The following is a 12,428-nucleotide window of genomic DNA, read 5'->3' on the forward strand; positions in this document are numbered from 1 at the left end:
TACTATTTGTTATCCCATTTAATCATTGACTTAATGATGAAATAACAATGTTGTTCACCAGTGTTTCAAAACTGCACTTCTATACATGGATCAAAACATCACCTTGCATCTTATAAATATGTGCAAATATTATGTGTCAGTCAGGAAAAAATGCTGTCCTTTCAGTTTTGCAAAATATCAGCAAGATGAACTTGGGGAAAGAATCAGGTGCCAACTATATTTCTCTTTCAATTAAACTTTAGATCATTGCTTTCCAAATTGTTTTCCATTTCCAAATTTATTCTTAGACAGTAGTGGTTATCATGGGAAGAGAGGGGATCCTTGCCAATCCTTGAGAGTGTGAATTCTGGTTGAAACCCCCTACTTAAATTGCGACATAAATAGTCATGAACTGGAGTAAGAGGGTAACTGGAGCCAAGATCTAGTTCTCCTTACCCACCACCATTAAAATAGTCAAAGGAATTTTAAAATGTGTGCCTAAACCAAAATAAAGAAGGATGCCATTCATATTCTAGATACCTCAAAGAGTTCCTGGAGTTGGACTGAAAGAAGCTATGGCTCAAATCTATCTTTCCTGATAAAGATGCCCAGCATTACAGCAGTAAGTGAAAGAGATTCTGGCAAAATTTCATTAGTTATCCTAACAGAGGTGAGAACTTAAGGTGAGAAGATACATTCTTAGGGATAGAGTGTGTCATTTGTTATCCCTTTTGAAACTTCAGATCTACAGCAGACATCAGTGAACATTTTCTATGAAGAGTCAGATAGTAAATATTTGGGGTTCTGCTGACCTTATAGTCTCTGTTGCAACCACTTCCCCCCAACATTCTAGCATTAAAGTGTCTTTAGACAATAAGTAAATGAATTTAAAGTAAAAGTTTTATTTATGAATACTGAGATTTGAATTTTATATAATTTTCAATGTACCTTGATATATTCTTTTTGATCTTTCTTCAATTAGTTTAAACACTTTCTTAGCTTGCAGGTCATACAATAATAAGATGGGCAAGATTGGTCCATCTGCAGCGGTTTGCCAATCTCTCACCTACAACATTAGAAAAGAGTATCTGCTTAGTCACCCCAGGGCATATGGAGGCACTGAGGGGACAAGGTGAGCAGAAGACCAGTGAGGGCTACATGGTTTGCTCAGCATGAAAACCTAGTCAAATGCAATACTGGAGAAAGTCTGTTGCACAATTACTTCAGTAAGATTTTTACAATTTGTTTTTTAAAAGCAGTCTAACCAGAAGAAAAATAAGCAAGTGAACTGTATAAGCCATGTATAAAAATAAATAGAAATACTCATCCATATATGACAGTTTTCAATCTCATTACAAATTAAAGGAAAGTACATTAAAACAGTCTGATGTCATGTCTATCTATCAAATTGACAAAAATTAAGTAGAACATTAGTGCCTAGAAAGGTAAATGGGGACATGGTCACTTTCATACTGCTGGTGTCAGTGTATGTGTGTAACAACCCCACAACAAGCCATTCTACAGAGAGAAACTTATCCTATTGAAAGAAAACAGTGTTTAGGTGTAAGGAGATGCATTATTGCAATACAGTTTATTATGGAAAAACATTTGAATCAATTAAATGTTTAATAATAGAGGACTGGTCAAGTATGGTATAACCATATGATAGAATTCTATGTGGTCAATAAAATCATCATAGATTTTATTTTGATATGAAAAACTATTTATAATTGATTCTAAATGAAACATTCAGGTCATAAAATGACTTTTATGGTGTAATATCAAGTTCTAAAAATTTTTGTAGTATGTGGGCATGTAGTATATAGCATGGAGTGAGTATGTGTATCTATTTATGGAACTACAGAACAAAGATGAAGTGTACAAGCACTAATCAATTAGCAGTGGTATGCTCTGTGTATGAAGTCAGCAAATACATAGACGCCATAAATATTATTCTTTTGCATTTTATGACCTGGAACCATTTGGCAGGTATTCTTTGGACTTGTTTTTAAAATATGTTTTCAAGGTTAATCAATGTTGATGCACTGATTTTTACTACTGTGTGAGTTTTTGTATGAATATACCACAAAAACCATTATCAAAAGCAGCACTCCTACGAACACCATTGCACATATCTCCTAATGTATACATGCAGGGATTTGTCTAAGTCATAGTCCCTTGAAATGAAATTGGTACGTTTTGAAGAATACACACCTTTATCTTTAGTAGGTAAGGCCAAAGTATATGCCAAAGTTCATGCTTCTACCAGCAGCACCAGGTTTGCTTTTCTATTTTCTGAGCATAGAAAATGCTCAGCCATTATATGATTGGATACTGCTTCTTTTCGTTCCATTCCTTCTCTACTTTTCTTTCTTGTGTTTCTGTAGAACTGTGATTATATATATGTGGGACCTTTACGTTATGTCCTCTTTCATAATTTCCCTCCCCCACTTTGGGTGTCTGGGTCACGTTTTGACCCTCTGATAGTCTCCTAATCATTTCCTCAGTTGCACGTAATCTAACTTTTAACCATTTGTTGAAGTTCTAATTTGAGTAATTACATTTTCCATTTATATAAGTTACTTTTGTGTACTTCTCTGAAGATGCTTGCAAATATTCCAGGTTTCCTATCACTTGCTCAGATGTAGGCCTCTTTTAATACTTTGAAAAATATTAAACCTTGTTATAGCATATAATATGAAATATTTCTAATAGATGAAGCCTGTGTAGTTCTGATTCTTAGATCTACTTTTTGTGCTGACTTTTCTTCTTGGAATTTTGTTTCCTTTTTGGCTTTGTCATCTTTTACTTTAAGCCCATTTTCCTCGGATTCTTCCTGTGGGTGTATTCAGTGGAACATACTGAGTTTTCTGAGAAGATTTGCAAATAGTTCTCCTAATTGTTTTAGTTTACTATAACTTAGGACCACTTTGAATTAAATCATCTGTGTGAGGTGTTTTATATGAAAAATTAGCAAAAAGTGGGACTGAAAAATCCACGTGCTAGACTTGTGTTAAAACTCCCTGGAGTTTCTTTTTTTCCTTTGGTTTTTAGATCAAATCAACACAGGCAGGTTTTCTTCCCCTTCTAAGAATTTTATTCATCCTTCATTAACCTTCCACCGAAGGTATAATTCTTTGAGGATAAAGTTCTAGCAGTGGACTAACTATAAACTTATAAATTTGCCTGCACTCTGTATTAGTCTGCTTGGGCCACCAAAACAAAATACCATAGCCTCAGTGACTTAAAAAACAGATATTTATTTTCCCGTAATTCTGGATGCTGATGTCTCTGACCAGGGTGGTTTCTGGTGAGAGTTCTCTTCCAGCTTGTGGGTGACTGCCACCTTATTGTATCCTCACATGGTAGAATAAAGGAGAGAGAGAGATAATGAGAGGGAATGGGGAGGGAGACAGAGAGAGGGAGAGGGATCTTTCTCTTTTCAAAACCACCAATTCTATTGGATTAGGGATCCACACTTATGGTGTTGTTTAACCTGAATTACCACCTACAAGCCCTGCTTCTGTGTGCAGTCATGTTAGGGGTGAGAACTTCAACAAATTTGGATTTTAGGAGGATGTAATTTACTTCAAATCACACTTTAACTTTAATCTCCTGTTTCCTCTATATCACATAGCTATCAAAAGGGAAACTTAAAGTCATCAGAATGTTATAGACACCTTTTTTCCTATCATAAAACTGTGTTCTATGAAAATTATGCCCAAGTTTCTGCTTTACATTCATTTTCAGTCACTCTTACTTCATGATAGTTCACATATCCATTTACATGTAGTACCTGATTATTGAAGAAATGTTCATCTTATCTTCCATTTCATCTGTATTTTTCTATAGTTTTTGGAACTATTGATTATAGTTAATGTTCTTGCCTAATTAACTTTAATAACTGAATCACCTATGCATCTGTTTTTATTGCCTTTTTCCTCTTTATGACCTGGTTTTCAAGCACATGATCCTACTTGACAGCATGCAAGTGCTCATGGAATGCCAGGCATTGTAAGTATAAAAACTATCCATAATTTTATTCTCACATCTTCATTTATTCAGTGGTTTTTCTGATACTTTTTCAAGAGATAAGTTTTGCATTTGTTTTGCTCTTTTAAAAAATTCTTTTGTAAGAATTCAAGGTCTTGGTATGTTTCCCAGGCTGGCTTCACATTCCTGGTCTTAAGTGATCTTCCTGCCTCAGCCTCCTGAGTAGCTGGGAATGCAGGCACTAGATACTGTGCCCAACCTATTACATTTTATAATTGCTCTTAGTGGAATCATTTGTCTGCTACAAATAATTGAATTCTACATAGACATGGAAATATTTATAATATATTTAAAAGATATTTATGAATATTGAATTCACTTTTGTCAGTTGTTTTCATCTGAAGGTCTTTTCTAGATAACTAGACTGGCATGTGGTCAGGGACCAGTTTATATAAGAGTTTTTCTGAAGAGAATTATTTTGTGGTCTAAGAGTACAGTATAGAAGAATAGAAATTAGTAGTAAACAGACTCAATTAAATAGAAATAAAGGATATTAGTAATCAATAACAAACAAGCTGAAAAAGAAATCATGAAACCAATAGCATTTTCTAATAGCTACAAAAAATTACCTGAGAATAAATTTAATCAAGAAAGTGAAAGAACTATAAGACATTGATGAAAGAAGTTAAAGAGAATAAAAAGAAATGGAAAGACATCCCATGTTCATGAACTAGATGAAGTAATATTGTTAAAATGTCCCAAATACCCAAAACAATCTACATTGCAATTTAATTCTTACGAAAATACCAATGACATTCTTCACAGAAATAGAAAAAACTTTCCTAAATTTCATATGGAATCACAAAAGATCCTATATGACTGAAGTATTGCTGAGAAAAAAATAACAATGTTGGAGGAATCACAATATGTGACTGTAAAACATATTACAAGCATATAGTAAACGAAACAGAATAATATTGCCATAAAAACAGACACAGCAATTAGTGGAACGGAATAGTGATAACCGTTCGCAGATCTACAGATAACTGGTTTTTCAATAACAGTACCAAGAACGTCCACTGGAGAAAAGGTGCTATGAAAACTGAATGCAGATGAATGACTATCACCACTTACAAAGTTACACACCTTAGTTCTCACCATACACAAATATCAACTCAAAATGGATCAAAACCCTAAATATAAGATCCAAAACTATTAGGCATAAACAAAGGAAACACTTGAGGACTTTGGTCTGGAAAATATTTTGAGGGTATGACCCTGAAAGTACAGGCAACTAAACCAAAAATTGACAAATGAGATTATGTCCAACTAAAAGGTTTCTGCAGAGCAAAAGAAACAAGAGAGTCAAAGGAAAGCCTGAAGAATGGGAGAAAATATTGTCAAACTATTCATTTGATGAGGAATTAATATCCAGAGTATGCAAGGAACTCAAACTACTCAACAATAGCAGCAACAAAAAAATCCAATTAAAAAGTAGGAACAATAATCTAAACAGACATTTCTCGAAAGAAGATATACAAATGTCCAACAAATATATGAAAAAAATGCTCATTATCACTAGTCATCAGGGAAATGCAAGCCAAAACCACAAAGAGATAAATATCCCCTCACCCCAGTTATAATGGCTATTTTTTTAAAAAGGCAAGAAATAACAAAGGCTGGCAAGGATGTAGGAAAAGGACAGCTGGTGGGAATGCAAATTAGTACTGTCATTATGGAAAACAGTATGAATGTGCCTCAAAAAACTTGAAATACAACTACAATATGATCTAGCAGGTCCACTACCAGATTTATAACCAAAGGAAATCTGTGTATCCACACTCCCAAGTTTACTGTGGCACTATTCACAAAATCCAATGTATGGAATCAAACTAGTCAATTGGTGGATGAATGGATAAAATATGTAGTGTATCTCTAATGGAATGCTGCTCACCTGTAAAAATGAATGAAATCCTGCCATTCTTAGCAGCATGAATGTGCCTGGAAGTTCTGATGTTAAGTAAAATAAGTTTGGCACAGAGAGATAAGTGCCACATATTTTGTCTTACATGTACAAGCAAACAAAAACAGATCTCACTGAAGTAGAGAGTAGAATGTGGTTGCTATTCTGAGAAGAAGGGAGGGAAAGGGAATCAGAGAGGGTTGTTAACAGGTACAGAGCTGTAGCTGGGTAGGAAGAAAATTTCTAGTATTCTACTGTACAGTAGGGCAAACATGTTTGACAAAAATTAATTCCATATTTGAAAAGAGCCAGTAAAGAGAAATTTGAATGTTCCCAGAATAAATAAACAATAAATGTCTGAGGTGTTATACATGCCTATTGTGTTGAATAGGTATTGAAATATCATTCTATGCCCCATAAATCTGTGAAAGTATTATGTATTATTAAAATTTTTAAAGCACATCAAGCAAAAAAAAAAGCCCAAAACCAGCAAAAAATTAAAACATAATAGGGCTGAACTAATATCCTTTAATCTAAAATTTTTATGAGCATATTTTATGAATATATGAGTATATAAAATATTCCTAAAGAAGTTATACAAATAAGTACATCACTCAATTAATCAACATAAACTAAATATGTATGTTATATTTATTGTATATTATATATACATATTAGTACAACTCAGGTCAAGAAATAGAACAGTCCCTTGATTTCAGAATCTTCCTCATGCCCTCGTGAATTACAATTCCTCTCTCTTTTTTGATGGTAACCACTCTGCTGGTATATTATACCACTGTTACACAAAATATTTAAGTATATGGATAAACCATAATTTATTCCATAATACAGTTTATGAGCCCTTGGATTTTTCTGTTTAGGGCAACTACGAACAATGATTCTGTAGGTATTTTACAGATTTTTTTGGAACTCCCATGTATTTTGGATTTCTATATGATTAAAAATGAAATTGAAGGGTCATGGAATATATTCATGTTCAATATGAATGGGTAATGTTGGCTTTCACATAGTTTCATTAATATAAGACCTGAAGACTAAATATGAGATATTCAGTTAATTCACAATTTCACAAATGTTATTTGGTAATATTTGATATTATCTTTACTTTTAATTTTAGTCCTACTGATGGGAATGCAATGGAATCTCATGGAGGTACTAGTTAGCATTTCCTTGATTACTTACCTATATTTAAAATTTTAAGAGTTAGTTGGATGTCAGGGGGCACATCCATAATTCCAGCAGCTCAGGAGGCTGAGGCAGAAGGATCACAAGTTCAAAACCAGCCTTAGAAACTCAGTGAGACCCTGAACAACTTAGTAAGAAACCTGTCTCTAAATAAAACACAAAAAAGAGTTGGGTATGTGGCACAGTGGTAAAGCACCCCTGGGTTCAATACCTGGTATGTACAAATAAATAAATAAATAAATAAATAAAATTTAAGATTTAATTTTTATTCATAAAATAATTCTATATATTCTCTGTTGTTAAGAACTTTAAAGTTTTTTTTTTTTAAAAAAAGATGTTTAATGCCTATTGGTCAATTAAATTTTTTTATGTGTATGATGTCTTCATTTTCTTTCTATATTCATTTCTAATATATATACATTGTAGTCTGACAGCATTGGAGGTGATACAAATGTTTATTGTTTGTAGACAATTGCTGTGAAATGGTTTATTACTTTTCATTGCTGTATTTCTTAGGTGCTTCCACGGACAGAATGTGAATTTTTTAAATTGTTGGATGCACTACATATAAAATCACCTTTTTTTTTTATTGTAAACAAATGGGATACATGTTGTTTTTCTGTTTGTACATGGAGTCAAGGCATACCATTTGTGTAATCATAAATTTACATAGGGTAATGTTGTTTGATTCATTCTGTTATTTTTTCCCTTCCCCCACCCCTCCCACCTCTCTTTTCCCTCTATACAGTCCTTCCTTCCTCCATTCTTACCACTCTCCTTAACCCTAATCCTAAACCTAACCCTAACACTAACAATAACCCCTCCTACCCCCAATTATATGTCCTCATCCGCTTATCAGCGAGATCATTCGTCCTTTAGTTTTTTGAGATTGGCTTTTCTCACTTAGCATGATATTCTCCAATTTCATCCATTTGCCTGCAAATGCCATAATTTTATCATTCTTTATGCCTGAGTAATATTCCATTGTATATATATGCCACAGTTTCTTTATCCATTCATCAATTGAAGGACATCCAGGTTGGTTCCACAATCTGGCTATGGTGAATTGAGCAGCAATGAACATTGATGTGACTGTATCTCTGTAGTATGCTCATTTTAAGTCCTTTGGGTATAGGCCAAGGAGTGGGATAGCTGGGTCAAATGGCGGTTCCATTCCAAGCTTTCTGAGGAATTTCCACACTGCTTTCCAGAGTGGCTGCACTAATTTGCAGCCCCACCAGCAATGTATGAGCGTACCTTTTACCCCACATCCTCTCCAAAACCTATTGTTGCTTGTATTCTTGATAATCACCATTCTAATTAGAGTGAGATGGAATCTTAGGGTGGTTTTGATTTGCATTTCTCTTATTACTAGAGATGTTGAACATTTTTTTTCATATATCTGTTGATTGCTTGTACATCTTCTTCTGTGAAGTGTCTGTTCATTTCCTTAGCCCATTTGTTGATTGGATTATTTGTATTCTTGGTGTAGAGTTTTTTGAGTTCTTTATATATTCTGGAAATTAGCGCTCTATCTGAAGTATGAGTGGCAAAGATTTTCTCCCACTCTCTAGGCTCTCTCGTCACATTACTGATAATTTCCTTTGCTGAGAGAAAGCTTTTTAGTTTGAATCTATCCCAGTTGTTGATTCTTGCTTTTCTTTCTTGTGCTATGGGAGTCCTGTTAAGGAAGTCTGATCCTAAGCCGACATGTTGAAGATTTGGACCTACTTATTCTTCTATAAGATGAAGGGTCTCTGGTCTGATTCCAAGGTCCTTGATCCATTTTGAGTTGAGTTTTGTGCAGGGTGAGAGAAAGGGGTTTAATTTCATTCTGTTGCATATGGTTTTCCAGTTTTCCCAGCACCATTTGTTGAAGAGGCTATCTTTTCTCCATTGCATATTTTCGGTCCCTTTGTCTAGTATGAGAAAATTGTATTTATTTGGGTTTGTGTCCATGTCCTTTATTCTGTACCATTGATCTACCTGTCTGTTTTGGTGCCAATACCATGCTGTTTTTGTTACTATTGCTTTGTAATAGAGTTGAAGATCTGGTATTGTGATACCCCCTGCTTCGCTCTTTCTATTGAGGATTGCTTTAGCTATTCTGGGATTTTTATTCTTCCAGATGAATTTCATAATTTCTTGCTCTATTTCTGTAAGGTACATCATTGGGATTTATATGGAATTGTATTGAATCTGTATAGCACTTTAGGTAGTATGGCCATTTTGACAATATTAATTCTGCCTATCCAAGAATGTGGGAGATCTTTCCATCTTCTAAGGTTTTCTTTAATTTCTTTCTTTAGTGTTTTGTAGTTCTCATTGTAGAGGTCTTTCACCTCTTTTTTGAGATTCATTCCCAAGTATTTTATTTTTTTCGATGCTATTGTGAATGGGGTAGTTTTCCTAATATCTCTTTCTGAAGATTCATCACTTATGTATAAAAATGCATTGGATTTATGAACATTGATCTTGTAACCTGCTACTTTACTGAATTCACTTATGAGTTCTAAAAGTTTCCTGGTGGAATTTCCAGGTTCCTCTAAATATATAATCATGTCATCAGCGAACAGGGATAGTTTGAGTTCTTCTTTTCCAATTCATATCCCTTTAATTTCTTTGGTTTGTCTAATTGCTCTGGCAAGAGTCTCAAGGATAATGTTCAATAGAAGTGGTGAAAGAGGGCATCCCTGCCTTGTTCCAGTTTTTAGGGGGAACGCTTTCAGTTTTTCACCATTTAGAATGATATTGGCCGTGGGCTTAGCATAGATGGCCTTTACAATGTTAAGGAAAGTTCCCACTACCCCGATTTTTTCTAGTGTTTTGAGCATGAAGGGATGCTGTCTTTTATCGAATGCTTTTTCTGCATCTATTGAAATAATCATGTGATTCTTAACTTTAAGTCTGTTGATATGGTGAATGACATTTATTGATTTCAGGATGTTGAACCAACCTTGCATCCCTGGGATAAAACCCACTTGATCGTGGTGCACTATCTTTTTAATATATTTTTGTATGCGATTTGCTAAAATTTTGTTGAGAATTTTTGTGTCGATGTTCATTAAGGATATTGGTCTGAAATTTTCTTTCCTCGATGTGTCTCTGTCTGGTTTAGGTATCAGGGTGATATTGGCTTCATAGAATGAGTTTGGGAGGGTTCCCTCCTCTTCTATTTCATGGAATACTTTGAGGAGTATTGGAATGAGCTCTTCTTTAAAGGTTTGGTAGAACTCAGCTGAGATCCCATCTGGTCCCGGGCTTTTCTTTGTTGGTAGGCTCTTGATGACCTCTTCTATTTCATTGCTTGAAATTTATTTATCTAAGTTGTGTATATCCTCCTGGTTCAGTTTAGGTAATTCATATGTCTCTAGAAACTTGTTGATGTCTTTGAGGTTTTCTGTTTTGTTGGAGTATAGATTTTCAAAATAGCTTCTAATTATGTTTTGAATTTCACTCATGTCTGTAGTGATATTTCCTTGTTCATTCTGAATTTTAGTAATTTGAGTTTTCTCTCTCTTTCTCTTTGTTAGTGTGGCTAAGGGTTTATCAATTTTGTTTATTTTTTCAAAGAACCAACTCTTTATTTTGTTAATTTTTTCGATTGTTTCTTTTGTTTCAATTTCATTGATTTCAGCTCTGATTTTAACTATTTCCTGTCTTCTACTACTTTTGGTGTTGTCTGCTCTTCCTTTTCTAAGGCTTTGAACTGTAGTGTTAAGTCGCTTATTTGTTGATTTTTACTTCTTTTATTGAATGCACTCCATGAAATAAATCTTCCTCTAACTACTGCTTTGATAGTGTCCCAGAGATTTTGATATGATGTGTCTTTGTTCTCGTTTACTTCTAAAAATTTTTTTATTTCCCTCCTGATGTCTTCTGTTATCCATTCATCATATAATAATGTATTATTTAATCTCCAGGTATTAGAGAAGTTTCTGTTTTTTATTCTGTCATTTATTTCTAATTTCAATCCATTATGATCTGATAGAATACAAGGTAGTATCTCTATCTTCTTGTATTGCTAACAGTAGCTTTGTGGCATAAAATATAGTCTATTTTAGAGAAGGATCCATGTGCTGCTGAGAAGAAAGTGTATTCATTCTTTTTTGGATGGTATATTCTATATATGTCCGTTAAGTCTAAATTATTGAGATCTATGGTTTCTTTATTCAATTTGTTTGGAAGATCTGTCCAGTGGTGAGAGAGGTGTGTTAAAATCGCCTAGTATTATTGTGTTGTGGTCTATTTGATTTCTGGAATTGAGAAGGATTTATTTGACGTACATGGATGAGCCAATGTTCGGGGCATAGATATTTATGATTGTTATGTCTTTGCTGATTTATGCTTCCCTTAAGCAGCATGTAATGTCCTTCTTTATCCCTTCTGACTAGTTTTGGCTTGAAGTCCACATTATCTGAAATCAGGATGGATACTCTAGCTTTTTTGCTGAGTTCATGTGCATGGTATGTTTTTTCCCATCCTTTCACCTTTAGTCTGTGGGTATCTCTTTCTATGAGATGAGTCTCTTGCAGGCAGCATATTGTTGGATTTTTCTTTTTAATCCAATCTACCAGTCTATGTCTTTTGATTGATGAGTTCAGGCCATTAACATTCAGGGTTATTATTGTGATATGATTTGTATTCCCAGTCACTTGACTCATTTTTGTTTTTTGACATGATTTGGTTTCTCCTTTATTTGGCTATTCCTTTAGGCTAGTTCCTCCCGTTGCTGATTCGCATCATTGTTTTTCATCTCTTCCTCATGGAATATTTTGCTGAGAATGTTCTGTAATGTCATCTTTTTTTTTGTAAATTCTTTTAGCTTTTGTTTATCATGGAAGGATTTTATTCCGTCGTCAAATCTGAACTGGTATAAGATTGCTGGGTATAAGATTCTTGGTTGGCATCTGTTTTCTTTCAGGGCTTGGTAAATGTTGTTCCAGGCCCTTCTAGCTTTTAGGGTCTAGATTGAAAAATCTGCTGATATTCTTATTGGTTTCCCTCTGAATGTAATTTGATTCTTTTCTCTCGTGGCCTTTAAAATTCTGTCTTTATTTTGTATGTTAGGTATTTTCATAATAATGTGCCTTGGTGTGGGTCTGTTGTAATTTGTATATTTGGAGTCCTATAAGCCTCTTGTACTTGGTTTTCCATTTCATTCTTCAGATTTGGGAAATTTCCTGATATTATTTCATTGAATAGATTGTTCATTTCTTTGGTTTGTTTCTCTAAGCCTTCCTCAATCCCAATAATTCTTAAATTTGGCCTTTTCATGATATCCCAT

This window comes from Sciurus carolinensis, chromosome 1 (assembly GCF_902686445.1).
Source record: "Sciurus carolinensis chromosome 1, mSciCar1.2, whole genome shotgun sequence".
NCBI lineage: Eukaryota > Metazoa > Chordata > Mammalia > Rodentia > Sciuridae > Sciurus > Sciurus carolinensis.